This window comes from Crinia signifera, chromosome 6 (assembly GCF_055691185.1).
Source record: "Crinia signifera chromosome 6, ASM5569118v1, whole genome shotgun sequence".
NCBI classification, from domain to species: Eukaryota; Metazoa; Chordata; class Amphibia; order Anura; family Myobatrachidae; genus Crinia; species Crinia signifera.
In genome coordinates this window covers 17797964-17812345 of record NC_139222.1, presented here as the reverse complement: position 1 = coordinate 17812345, position 14382 = coordinate 17797964, and the positions used below count along the sequence as shown (strand labels likewise).

The window sequence follows — 14382 nt, the reverse complement described above, 5'->3', positions numbered from 1 at the left end:
CTGTCACTACAGCGGCCTCTTATCCCGCACCCTCCTCTGTCACTACAGCGGCCTCTTATCCCACACCCTCCTCTGTCACTACAGCGGCCTCTTATCCTGCACCCTCCTCTGTCACTACAGCGGCCTCTTATCCTGCACCCTCCTCTGTCACTACAGCGGCCTCTTATCCTGCACCCTCCTCTGTCACTACAGCGGCCTCTTATCCTGCACCCTCCTCTGTCACTACAGCGGCCTCTTATCCTGCACCCTCCTCTGTCACTACAGCAGCCTCTTATCCTGCACCCTCCTCTGTCACTACAGCAGCTTCTTATCCTGCACCCTCCTCTGTCACTACAGCAGCCTCTTATCCTGCACCCTCCTCTGTCACTACAGCGGCCTCTTATCCCGCACCCTCCTCTGTCACTACAGCAGCCTCTTATCCCGCACCCTCCTCTGTCACTACAGCGTCCTCTTATCCCGCACCCTCCTCTGTCACTACAGCGGCCTCTTATCCTGCACCCTCCTCTGTCACTACAGCGGCCTCTTATCCTGCACCCTCCTCTGTCAGTACAGCGGCCTCTTATCCTGCACCCTCCTCTGCCACTACAGCGGCCTCTTATCCTGCACCCTCCTCTGCCACTACAGCGGCCTCTTATCCTGCACCCTCCTCTGTCACTACAGCGGCCTCTTATCCCGCACCCTCCTCTGTCACTACAGCGGCCTCTTATCCTACACCCTCCTCTGTCACTACAGCGGCCTCTTATCCTGCACCCTCCTCTGTCACTACAGCGGCCTCTTATCCTGCACCCTCCTCTGTCACTACAGCGGCCTCTTATCCTGCACCCTCCTCTGTCACTACAGCGGCCTCTTATCCCGCACCCTCCTCTGTCACTACAGAGGCCTCTTATCCCGCACCCTCCTCTGTCACTACAGCGGCCTCTTATCCCGCACCCTCCTCTGTCACTACAGCGGCCTCTTATCCTGCACCCTCCTCTGTCACTACAGCAGCCTCTTATCCTACACCCTCCTCTGTCACTACAGCAGCCTCTTATCCTACACCCTCCTCTGTCACTACAGCGGCCTCTTATCCTGCACCCTCCTCTGTCACTACAGCGGCCTCTTATCCTGCACCCTCCTCTGTCACTACAGCGGCCTCTTATCCTACACCCTCATCTGTCAGTACAGCAGCCTCTTATCCTGCCCCCTCCTCTGTCACTACAGCAGCGTCTTATCCTGCACCCTCCTCTGTCACTACAGCGGCCTCTTATCCTGCACCCTCCTCTGTCACTACAGCGGCCTCTTATCCTGCACCCTCCTCTGTCACTACAGCGGCCTCTTATCCTGCACCCTCCTCTGTCACTACAGCGGCCTCTTATCCTGCACCCTCCTCTGTCACTACAGCGGCCTCTTATCCTGCACCCTCCTCTCACTACAGCAGCCTCTTATCCTGCACCCTCCTCTCACTACAGCAGCCTCTTATCCTACACCCTTCTCTGTCACTACAGCAGCCTCTTATCCTACACCCTTCTCTGTCACTACAGCAGCCTCTTATCCTGCGCCCTCCTCTGTCACTACAGCGGCTTCTTATCCTACACCCTCCTCTGTCACTACAGCGGCCTCTCATCCTACACCCTCCTCTGTCACTACAGCGGCCTCTCATCCTACACCCTCCTCTGTCACTACAGCGGCCTCTTATCCTGCACCCTCCTCTGTCACTACAGCAGCCTCTTATCCCGCACCCTCCTCTGTCACTACAGCAGCCTCTTATCCTGCACCCTCCTCTGTCACTACAGCAGCCTCTTATCCTGCACCCTCCTCTGTCAGTACAGACTAATGAGGAGAATGTATCTGCCTGGTGGGGAATCAGGAGCCATTAGTCCCTATAATAATCCTGCTCTCCCCCTCATGTCACTGTGTGTTACCAGCCCAGAGATGTGACCAGTCTCCTCCCCACACTCTCTGGTGTATCTCATACATCAGGAGCCATCAGCCCCTATTATACTCCTGCTCTCCTCTCACATCATGTCGCTGTGTGTTACCAGCCCAGAGATCTGACCAGTCTCCTCCCCACACTCTCTGGTGTATCTCATACATCAGGGGCCATCAGCCCCTATTATACTCCAGCTCTCCTCTCACATCATGTCACTGTGTGTTACCAGCCCAGAGATCTGACCAGTCTCCTCCCCACACTATCTGGTGTATCTCATACATCAGGAGCCATCAGCCCCTATTATACTCCTGCTCTCCCCCTCACATCATGTCACTGTGTGTTACCAGCCCAGAGATCTGACCAGTCTCCTCCCCGCACTCTCTGGTGTATCTCATACATCAGGAGCCATCAGCCCCTATTATACTCCTGCTCTCCCCTCACATCATGTTACTGTGTGTTACCAGCCCAGAAATCTGACCAGTCTCCTCCCCACACTCTCTGGTGTATCTCATACATCAGGAGCCATCAGCCCCTATTATACTCCTGCTCTCCCCCTCACATCATGTCACTGTGTGTTACCAGCCCAGAGATCTGACCAGTCTCCTCCCCACACTCTCTGGTGTATCTCATACATCAGGGGCCATCAGCCCCTATTATACTCCAGCTATCCTCTCACATCATGTCACTGTGTGTTACCAGCCCAGAGATCTGACCAGTCTCCTCCCCACACTCTCTGGTGTATCTCATACATCAGGAGCCATCAGCCTATATTATACTCTGCTCTCCCCCTCACATCATGTCACTGTGTGTTACCAGCCCAGAAATCTGACCAGTCTCCTCCCCACACTCTCTGGTGTATCTCATACATCAGGAGCCATCAGCCCCTATTATACTCCTGCTCTCCCCCTCACATCATGTCACTGTGTGTTACCAGCCCAGAGATCTGACCAGTCTCCTCCCCACACTCTCTGGTGTATCTCATATATCAGGAGCCATCAGCCTATATTATACTCTGCTCTCCCCCTCACATCATGTCACTGTGTGTTACCAGCCCAGAAATCTGACCAGTCTCCTCCCCACACTCTCTGGTGTATCTCATACATCAGGAGCCATCAGCCCATATTATACTCTGCTCTCCCCCTCACATCATGTCACTGTGTGTTACCAGCCCAGAGATCTGACCAGTCTCCTCCCCACACTCTCTGGTGTATCTCATACATCAGGAGCCATCAGCCCCTATTATACTCCTGCTCTCCCCCTCACATCATGTCACTGTGTGTTACCAGCCCAGAGATCTGACCAGTCTCCTCCCCACACTCTCTGCTGTATCTCATACATCAGGAGCCATCAGCCCCTATTATACTCCTGCTCTCCCCCTCACATCATGTCACTGTGTGTTACCAGCCCAGAGATCTGACCAGTCTCCTCCCCACACTCTCTGGTGTATCTCATACATCAGGGGCCATCAGCCCCGATTATACTCCAGCTATCCTCTCACATCATGTCACTGTGTGTTACCAGCCCAGAGATCTGACCAGTCTCCTCCCCACACTCTCTGGTGTATCTCATACATCAGGAGCCATCAGCCTATATTATACTCTGCTCTCCCCCTCACATCATGTCACTGTGTGTTACCAGCCCAGAAATCTGACCAGTCTCCTCCCCACACTCTCTGCTGTATCTCATACATCAGGAGCCATCAGCCCCTATTATACTCCTGCTCTCCCCTCACATCATGTCACTGTGTTTTACCAGCCCAGAAATCTGACCAGTCTCCTCCCCACACTCTCTGGTGTATCTCATACATCAGGGGCCATCAGCCCCTATTATACTCCAGCTATCCTCTCACATCATGTCACTGTGTGTTACCAGCCCAGAGATCTGACCAGTCTCCTCCCCACACTCTCTGGTGGATCTCCTACATCAGGAGCCATCAGCCTCTATTATACTCCTGCTCTCCCCCTCACATCATGTCACTGTGTGTTACCAGCCCAGAGATCTGACCAGTCTCCTCCCCACACTCTCTGCTGTATCTCATACATCAGGAGCCATCAGCCCCTATTATACTCCTGCTCTCCCCTCACATCATGTCACTGTGTTTTACCAGCCCAGAAATCTGACCAGTCTCCTCCCCACACTCTCTGGTGTATCTCATACATCAGGGGCCATCAGCCCCTATTATACTCCTGCTCTCCCCCTCACATCATGTCACTGTGTGTATCCAGGCCAGAGATCTGACCAGTCTCCTCCCCACACTCTCTGGTGTATGTCATACATCAGGTGCCATCAGCACCTATTATACTCCTGCTCCCCCCTCACATCATGTCACTGTGTGTTACCATCCCAGAGATCTGACCAGTCTCCTCCCCGCACTCTCTGGTGTATCTCATACATCAGGAGCCATCAGCCCCTATTATACTCTGCTCTCCCCCTCACATCATGTCACTGTGTGTTACCATCCCAGAGATCTGACCAGTCTCCTCCCCACACTCTCTGGTGTATCTCATACATCAGGAGCCATCAGCCCCTATTATACTCCTGCTCTCCCCCTCACATCATGTCACTGTGTGTTACCAGCCCAGAGATCTGACCAGTCTCCTCCCCACACTCTCTGGTGTATCTCATATATCAGGAGCCATCAGCCTATATTATACTCCTGCTCTCCCCTCACATCATGTCACTATGGGCCGTATTCAATGAGCCTGATTCGCCATGTTTTATGGCGAATTTGTGCTGCTTGGCGAATTTCTGACTAAAACGGTGAATCACCCTATTCAATGACCACATGGCGAATACATTTCAAGGTTTTTTTCGCCATGATTCACCGAGTAGCAATCGCTATCTTTTTATGGAGAAGTGGAATGTGAACTGTTTTGTTTTTTACATTTGGTGCAAAAAAATCAGGAATTTTATTCTAAAGAGGGGCATGCTATTTTTATTCATGTGCTGTAAGCACATGAATATATATTTAATTTTAAAAAATATATACAGGTTGAGTATCCCGTATCCAAAATGCTCGGGACCAGGAGAATTTTGGATAACGGATTATTCCGTATTTTGGAATATTTTAATATTTCAATGATGTATTTTGAAGTATCTTGCATTTATGCTGTATAAACACATAAAATAAACACAAATATATTTTATTACCACATAAAATACACACAAATATATTTTATTTGTTCAAAAAACAAGGTTTCAAAACATGAAACAAAATTTGTGTACTATCTCAGATATTGAATTTGAATGCCAAGCAATCATTGTCTTGTACATATATAGTGCCAGTTACATATCATGTCACCAGTAGTGCTATTACAAATTTCCCCAGTGAGTTTTTAGCTAAACAATTTTTTTTTTCCACTTTCTGGAAAGTATGGTTTTCGGAATAATTCGGATAACGGATATTCGGATACGGGATACTCAACCTGTATATATTTTTTTTACACAGCAGCCAGCAGGGGGCGCCGGAGCCGAGCCGCTCATTACATATTCATATATTCACTGCACCCGATCGTTACGATCGGGTATAGTGAATATAGGTCCCCTGCTGGCACCCCCGGGGGGCAGCCTGTGCTGCCTGGCACCCTCCCCACCTCCCCCCCACAAACGTTCTGGGCTAGGCAGAGAGACTTCCATCTCTCTGCCTGCCACCGTCCTCACGTTGAATACCGGAGCCCGCCGGCTCCGGAACGTGGCGAATGTGCAGCGAATCCTAAAAAGGATTCGCTGCACCTCGCAGGTATTCTCATTGAATACCGCCCCATGTGTTACCATCCCAGAGATCTTACCAGTCTCCTCCCCACACTCTCTGCTGTATCTCATACATCAGGAGCCATCAGCCCCTATTATACTCCTGCTCTCCCCCTTACATCATGTTACTGTGTGTTACCAGCCCAGAGATCTGACCAGTCTCCTCCCCGCACTCTCTGGTATATCTCATACATCAGGAGCCATCAGTCCCTATTATACTCCTGCTCTCCCCTCACATCATGTCACTGTGTGTTACCAGCCCAGAGATCTGACCAGTCTCCTCCCCACACTCTCTGGTGTATCTCATACATCAGGAGCCATCAGCCCCTATTATACTCCTGCTCTCCCCCTCACATCATGTCACTGTGTGTTACCAGAGATCTGACCAGTCTCCTCCCTGCACTCTCTGGTGTATCTCATACATCAGCAGCCATCAGCCCCTATTATACTCCTGCTCTCCCCCTCACATCATGTCACTGTGTGTTACCAGGCCAGAGATCTGACCAGTCTCCTCCCTGCACTCTCTGGTGTATCTCATACATCAGCAGCCATCAGCCCCTATTATACTCCTGCTCTCCCCTCACATCATGTCACTGTGTGTTACCAGAGATCTGACCAGTCTCCTCCCCACACTCTCTGGTGTATCTCATACATCAGGTGCCATCAGCCCCTATTATACTCCTTCTCTCCCCCTCACATCATGTCACTGTGTGTTACCAGCCCAGAGATCTGACCAGTCTCCTCCCTGCACTCTCTGGTGTATCTCATACATCAGGAGCCATCAGCCCCTATTATACTCCTGCTCTCCCCCTCACATCATGTCACTGTGTGTTACCAGCCCAGAGATCTGACCAGTCTCCTCCCCACACTCTCTGGTGTATCTCATACATCAGGAGCCATCAGCCCCTATTATACACCTGCTCTCCCCCTCACATCATGTCACTGTGTGTTACCAGCCCAGAGATCTGACCAGTCTCCTCCCCACACTCTCTGGTGTATCTCATACATCAGGAGCCATCAGCCCCTATTATACTCCTGCTCTCCCCCTCACATCATGTCGCTGTGTGTTACCAGCCCAGAGATCTGACCAGTCTCCTCCCCACACTCTCTGGTGTATCTCATACATCAGGAGCCATCAGCCCCTATTATACTCCTGCTCTCCCCCTCACATCATGTCACTGTGTGTTACCAGAGATCTGACCAGTCTCCTCCCTGCACTCTCTGGTGTATCTCATACATCAGCAGCCATCAGCCCCTATTATACTCCTGCTCTCCCCCTCACATCATGTCACTGTGTGTTACCAGGCCAGAGATCTGACCAGTCTCCTCCCTGCACTCTCTGGTGTATCTCATACATCAGCAGCCATCAGCCCCTATTATACTCCTGCTCTCCCCTCACATCATGTCACTGTGTGTTACCAGAGATCTGACCAGTCTCCTCCCCACACTCTCTGGTGTATCTCATACATCAGGTGCCATCAGCCCCTATTATACACCTGCTCTCCCCCTCACATCATGTCACTGTGTGTTACCAGCCCAGAGATCTGACCAGTCTCCTCCCCACACTCTCTGGTGTATCTCATACATCAGGAGCCATCAGCCCCTATTATACTCCTGCTCTCCCCCTCACATCATGTCGCTGTGTGTTACCAGCCCAGAGATCTGACCAGTCTCCTCCCTGCACTCTCTGGTGTATCTCATACATCAGGAGCCATCAGCCCCTATTATACTCCTGCTCTCCCCCTCACATCATGTCACTGTGTGTTACCAGCCCAGAGATCTGACCAGTCTCCTCCCCACACTCTCTGGTGTATCTCATACATCAGGAGCCATCAGCCCCTATTATACTCCTGCTCTCCCCTCACATCATGTCACTGTGTGTTACCAGCCCAGAGATCTGACCAGTCTCCTACCCACACTCTCTGGTGTATCTCATACATCAGCAGCCATCAGCCCCTATTATACTCCTGCTCTCCCCCTCACATCAACTACGGGGATTATTCAGACCTGATCACTGCTGTGCAAGTTATCAAGGATTGACAGAAATCCAGCATTTGCGTGTGGTAACCGGCCATGTTCGGGGAGTGTCAGGTAAACCGCAGGCGTGCCCAGACGTCGGTGGGGAAGTTGTGTGACGTCTGCTCCGGCCCCCATCAGCCTGATTCTATCACAGCCCCTGAGTAAGTCCTGGGCTACGCGCAGACTGCACACACTGGGGAATCCATGCGATGGTGAGTGGCTTGCTATTGGTTTTGCAGCGAATCCCTGATCCAGCTACAGTTTGCAAGCCATGCTACCAATTCACAGACTTGCACGGGGCGCGATGTACCTCTGGCTGGGCAGGGAAAACCTGATAGCAGGTCTCTGGAACTTAGCAGCCCAGGGATCTGGTCTGAATTAGGCCCACAGTTCATAGAGAGAGAGAAAATTGGGCAGAGCACGGATGGTTTAATGGTTAGCATTGCTACCTCACAGCACTGAGGTCATGGGTTCTATTCCCTCCATGACCTCATAACAGTGTGGAGTTTGTATATTCTCCCTCTGCTTGCGTGGGTTTCTTCCGGATATATATAATGTAGGAACGAGATGAAGGGTCACTCAGATAATATTGTACATAGAAGAATCAATTTCCCAGCACCAAAGAGTAACATGGCAGCATGAATTCACACAACGTTTCAGCCTATCCGGACTATCATCAGGGGTCACAGCCAAAGCAGCATATACAATACAGCAGATATATGATCCACAGGGATCCAGCAGCATTACGGCAGAGAGGTGATCCACAGGGATCCAGCAGCATTACGGCAGAGAGGTGATCCGCAGGGATCCCGCAGCATTACAGGAGATAGGTGATCCACAGGGATCCAGCAGCATTACGGCAGAGAGGTGATCCACAGGGATCCACCAGCATTACGGCAGAGAGGTGATCCACAGGGATCCAGCAGCATTACGGCAGAGAGGTGATCCACAGGGATCCAGCAGCATTACGGCAGAGAGGTGATCCACAGGGATCCCGCAGAATTACGGCAGATAGATGATCCACAGGGATCCCGCAGCATTACGGCAGAGAGGTGATCCACAGAGATCCAGCAGCATTATGGCAGATAGATGATCCACAGGGATCCAGCAGCTGCCAAACCTCTCTAAGCAGCTCCCTAATATACCCACAGGGCTGTCTCAATAAAGGGAAGGTGCCAAAACAGCTGACCAATCACCACCCTGGAACACACGTAAGTCATATCCGGGTGCATTACATAACGAGTAGCGACGTACTGGCGTCGCATCACTTCCGCATTAACGGACATAACACCATGGAGCGCACACACAGGAAGTCTGCATTCCAAACTAATTAAAGGGACCCCAACCCTGGATTGGACACTGCAGCAGGCATGTGGCCCTATACATAGACCCATAATAATCTATTACTTACTAGAAACTGTGGGCATAGTAGGAAGCTGCTGCACGAGTAATAGTTACTAATTCACACTAAAACATATATATTTATGCACATATATATATACCCCCATGGCCTTGTCTTGTGGACAGACCACATACTTGGCCTAATTAACCTTTGGGGTTTTAGCACACCGCTATATTTAGAATGGGGATTTCTTCCCGTTCTAACTATACATGAGCTCAGCTTTGATTGACAGTTCAATGTGGTTAAGCCAATCAGGGGAGCGCTATATAATTGTCATTCTCTGATTGGGTCCTGTAATTGACAGTAGTCATACGGGGACCCGGCAGTTGGGGGAAGGGAGTTTAGGTGAATTCATGGATTCCCTTCAGTTCACACAGACCAGATTTTTTGCGTTTTGTTTATATGTAACCTTTATAACTACAAGGTACCATATAGGACCGATCCTTTCTAGATTTAGTGGAGTTATATTAACAGGTCTCCTAATGGATTCTGAAAAATGTGAATATGATACAGCGCTAGGGTTTTCTCTGAGAAGATTTATTACAACACTAAAAAAGTATAATACAATTCATATACAATACATTGCGTATGAGAATTCTCACAAAGAATATATTAATATAATATTGATAAAACTGTGTGTTTAAAAAGGATCATTTCCAGCTAGCAATCAATATTGGGGCAAAAATTAGTATTTTGGGTCCATATCAACACCGAGGTATATAATTACCATGTATTGTGGATGACCTTATTAGGAATGGATTTTCAAAGTCCCAGAGATTTCCCAGTGGAGGATTCCCAAGTGTCACACAGGTGATATGATAGTGAAAAAGGCCATCCTTAAGGTATGGCAGATACCAGATGTATTGGGGATCCAAGGTGGTTTTGCAAAGAAACTGGTCCGGGTATAATGTCCTGTGGAATTCCAAGGTCTTGTGGATTGAGATGGGTGTGAGGTGGATTGCTCTCCAATAAAGTGCTGGGTCAGGATGCAGTGGCTCAACGCGTTTCGGCGTGTTCGCACACCTTCATCAGGAGCTATAATGTTTGATGCTGCCAGGGTTCTCCTTTTTATACCCTAGGATTAATTATGGGACAAATCCCAGGTATAGTAGGGCTTCATTGGAAGTCTCATAATAAAACACATGAATCAAAACTATTTATATACAATTAATTAGTATTTTACGAATGCACAGAAGGACTTTGATTTTATTTATTATTGTTAAAAAAAAACACATTAATGTTAAAACAAAAATTAATAAAGTTGTACAATTGTAAGGTCACGTGACCTCCGTGAGTCACGTGACCCGGAACTACACAGATTCGCAATAAGCAAAACAAAGCACGAGATCAAAAGCTCTGTTTAAATGGAGGCAAACAAGCGCATGCATCCTAATGGATTCTAATTGACAAGTGGATCGAATAGACATGTTTTAATATACGTAAGTATGTGTGTGAGTGTGTATGAATGTTAGTTATACTTTCACGGTGGGTCCTTTTAATGTTCCATGTGCTTGTTCTTCAAGTACCGGCATGCTGTGGAACCATGTTGAGTTTTGTCGTTTACAATGCCCACAGATGTAGTGCCCCTTACACATAATGCCCACAGAGGTGCCACTTAAACACCATGTGTCCGCAGTCGTGTCCATTACACATAAAGTCCACAGTAGTAGTGCATCGTAGACACACAACGCGCACGGTAGCACTAACAGGAAAGGTGAGAGGAAAAGTGAGTTGTGATAGGGTACAAGGGTAAAATGAGTGTTATTGGTAAATGGTTGACTATGTAGATATGATAGATGTGGTACAAGGTGAAAATGATAGGAAGAAGACAACCAGTTGCTGGCCAGAGAGGGTAGGAGATCAATTTTAGGTAGAGAAAGTGTAGGAAGGCCAAATTATGTGTATATAAGGCATAGAGCAGCCATATTTATGGCAGAGAAAGGGAAAAGCAACTATATTCTGGGCAGAAAGGGGTGGCAGCAAGATGCTGGGCAGAATGGGAGAGACAGATGCATGGCAGAGAGAGGAAAGTGCAGATGCTGGGCAGAGAGAGGTGGAGGGGGACATATGCTGGGCAGAGAGGCGGAGTAGGGCTGATGCTGGGCAGAGAGGTGGCAGAAAGGTGCAGAACAAAGGAAAGAGGAGGACACATGCAGAGAGTGGAGGAGGATGACACATATTGGGCAGAGAGGGGTGGCAGCAAGATGCTCGGCAGAGAGGGGGATGACATATGCTGATCAGAAATAGGGAGTACAGATGCTGGTTAGAGAGAGAAGGTGGAGAGCTGCTGGGCAGAGAGAGGGGAAGGAGGGCTGCTGAGAAGAGAGAGGGGGATATCGGTTGCTGGGCAGAGAGGGGAAGGAGGGCTGCTGAGCAGAGAGAGGGGGATCACGGATGCTGGGCAGAGAGGGGGGAAAAGAAGCTGGGCAGAGAGCAGAAGAACTGATGTTGGGCAGAGACAGGAGGACGACGACACATGCTAAGCAGAGAGGGGTTGCAACATGATGCTAGGCTGAAAAGGGGATAACCGATTCTGATCCGAAATAGGGAGTACAGATGCTGGACAGAGAGGGGTGAAGGAGAGATGCTGGGCAGAGAGAGGGGGAATGACATATGCTGGGCAGAGAGAGGGGGAAACAACATATGCTGGGCAGAGTGGGGTGGCATTAAGTTGTTGGCCAGACAGGAGGAGAACAGATGGTGAGCAGAGAGAAGTAGGAAAGATGGACAAAAAGAGGAGGATAAAAGATGCTGGAGAGCGTTGGAGTACAGATGCTGGGCAGAGAGAGAGTTGGAGCACAGATTCTGAGCAGAGAGAGAGTTGGAGGACAGATGCTGGCCAAAGAGAGAGTTGGAGCACAGATGCTGGGCAGAGAGAGAGTTGGAGGACAGATGCTGGGCAGAGAGAGAGTTGGAGGACAGATGCTGGGCAGTGTCAGCACTGGAGAATTCTGTGTTCCCAGCTGCGACTCTGGTGGACCAGTGGAGGGCACTGAAAACTAGGTGGTTTGTTATAGCATGAATACATACACTGGTACACCAGGGAACAGCTGGACCAGTGAGTTGGCTTAAGCCAGTAACTGGTGCAGAGTCTAACTCGCCGGTGGTTTTCACCAGGGAGCACCGCAAGGAGCTTTGGACTTGGCTGCGCCCGACGAGCAGGTCGCAGTCCCCTGCCCTGGTCCTCTGGACTTAGCCGACTTGTGAGAGAGCACACTGGGGAATGTATACTGGAGATCTTGAGAAATTACAAGACTATATGTAAAGTTCAGTCCGAGAACAGAGGATGGCAGTATTGAAATATACAAAAGTTAAATTGTGCCTCTGGCTAAGGTAGTGATAGCTAGGAACTGGATGGCTAGTTCTGGACCTACATTGGTAGAGTGGAGGGCCTGGTAAATACTACTGGAGTAGATGGTTGGAGTCCCCACACTCCTCGTCTCCTTCCTAATATTAATGGGTCTGATCTCTGGAGACCACTTTTGGCTTGTGAAACTGAGGGAGGGATGTGCCTTGGAAGTACTATATCCTGTTTCGTGTCGCCTATTTACTGCCTATTTGTATGTTAGGTAATGCTCTCTCTATATGTGGGTTACACCCCCTAAACTGGTATTTGCATGATGCCTCTTTCTTTTTCTTTCCCTTTCTCTTTTCTTTCCCTTTTCTTCTCTTATTTTAGTTGTATAAAATGATATTACGGTTTCGATAATTAGTATGTACAGGACTCAGACAATGATTGTTTGATTATTGCTTTATTATTCATATTCAAAGTATTGCACAATATATTTTGTTGCATTTGTATGAGACCTACAGCTGTATCTCAAGTTGGATATGAATGATTATTTTTGTATACGATCAACCAATGTGCTATACCGTTCTGTACAACTGTTTTTTTTCCCTTTCTATTGTCTAATAAAAAATACTTTATTAAAAAAAAAAAAAATTGTGCGCTGGAGGGAGAGCAGCAAATTTTACCGTTCAGGTGTTATCTCCTGACAACCAATACAATGCAAAAAGGGATGGTAATATGGGCTTTACTGGAAGGTGATATAAGTTACAAACATATGCAACACATTGTCTTCAATATAAGGTTCCCTTTCTGTACCCTCTTATTGAGTTGATGTACATAAAGATGAAAAACATAAAAAATATATATATATATATATATATATATATATATATATATTGTACAATATCTCCAGAGTTTGCGCTATGCTGTGTTGGTCGCTTGATAACACTTGATCTCCTACTAGAGAGACCGAAAAGCCAATATCCAAACCAGAAGTGTTATATAGCGCCCTATATATTTAGTCAGGATATTTCCTGTCTTTCCTTTACAATATCAAATGGACCATAAACAATTTTCAAAGTAGAAAACATTTATTTAAAACATTTAAAACAGAAACCTCATAATATCATATGGAAGGTTTTTCTAGTACAGGTGTATTCTTTGGTTTATGGATCACAATAGCAGTCAATGGTTACCCAACGCGTTTCGTCTCTTTATAAGACTTCATCAGGGGTGCAAAACAGTATTGTAGTAGATCTTCTTAGGTCTCTTAATCAATATTTTTGTACAATTGAGGTGGTGAATGGTCCGGTTATAGATTCAAAAATAGTTTACTTAATAAGTCCTTTAATACTAATAAATTAGTTGATAAGTAGTACAAGTTCAAGCTTTTTGGCTATAGTGGAATTGAAAAATTATGATCTTAGGGCAATAGGCGATGCCCAATATGGGTTTTGTAGGACTTCTATTATAAACTTAGGGTATTATAACACCATAGATTGAGATGATTAGCTCTGAATCGATGGTAAGTTTTTGAGTATGGATATGTAGTCCCCTTATGGTATAGTCAGGGATAAACTCCAGTTTTCAATAAGCGATCTCCTTGATGCAAATTATCTTTAATACGGACAAAAATCTTTGGGCAATGGGCAATGCCCAATTTGAATAATTGTAGAACTTCTTATAGAAGGGTTCGTATTTTTATATACCTTAAAGTGAAATCACTAGCTTTATATCGATGGTAGTTTTTTTTATATATAAAAGATTTGTAGTTCCCTTAATGTAATCAGAGATATAAACTCCAATATCCAATATGCGACCTCCTTGTAGAATACAGGAGTAGGATGTGATCTAAGTAGGGATAAAGACCTTTCTGGCTCCTATAAGTGTGTGCTCTCCTGTGTCCAAACACCAAGTCAAGGACTTGGTGTTTGGACACAGGAGAGCACACACTTATAGGAGCCAGAAAGGTCTTTATCCCTACTTAGATCACATCCTACTCCTGTATTCTAC

At 47.7% G+C, this 14382-nt stretch overlaps 2 protein-coding genes across 2 annotated transcripts in view; one reads left to right on the top strand and one right to left on the bottom strand.

Moving 5' to 3' along the window:
• Positions 1-14382, bottom strand: part of LOC146010081 (uncharacterized) — a 101025-nt gene that overhangs the window by 39965 nt on the left and 46678 nt on the right. The gene's annotated exons all lie outside the window — the stretch shown is intronic.
• Positions 1-14382, top strand: part of LOC146010014 (uncharacterized) — a 35247-nt gene that overhangs the window by 1351 nt on the left and 19514 nt on the right. The gene's annotated exons all lie outside the window — the stretch shown is intronic.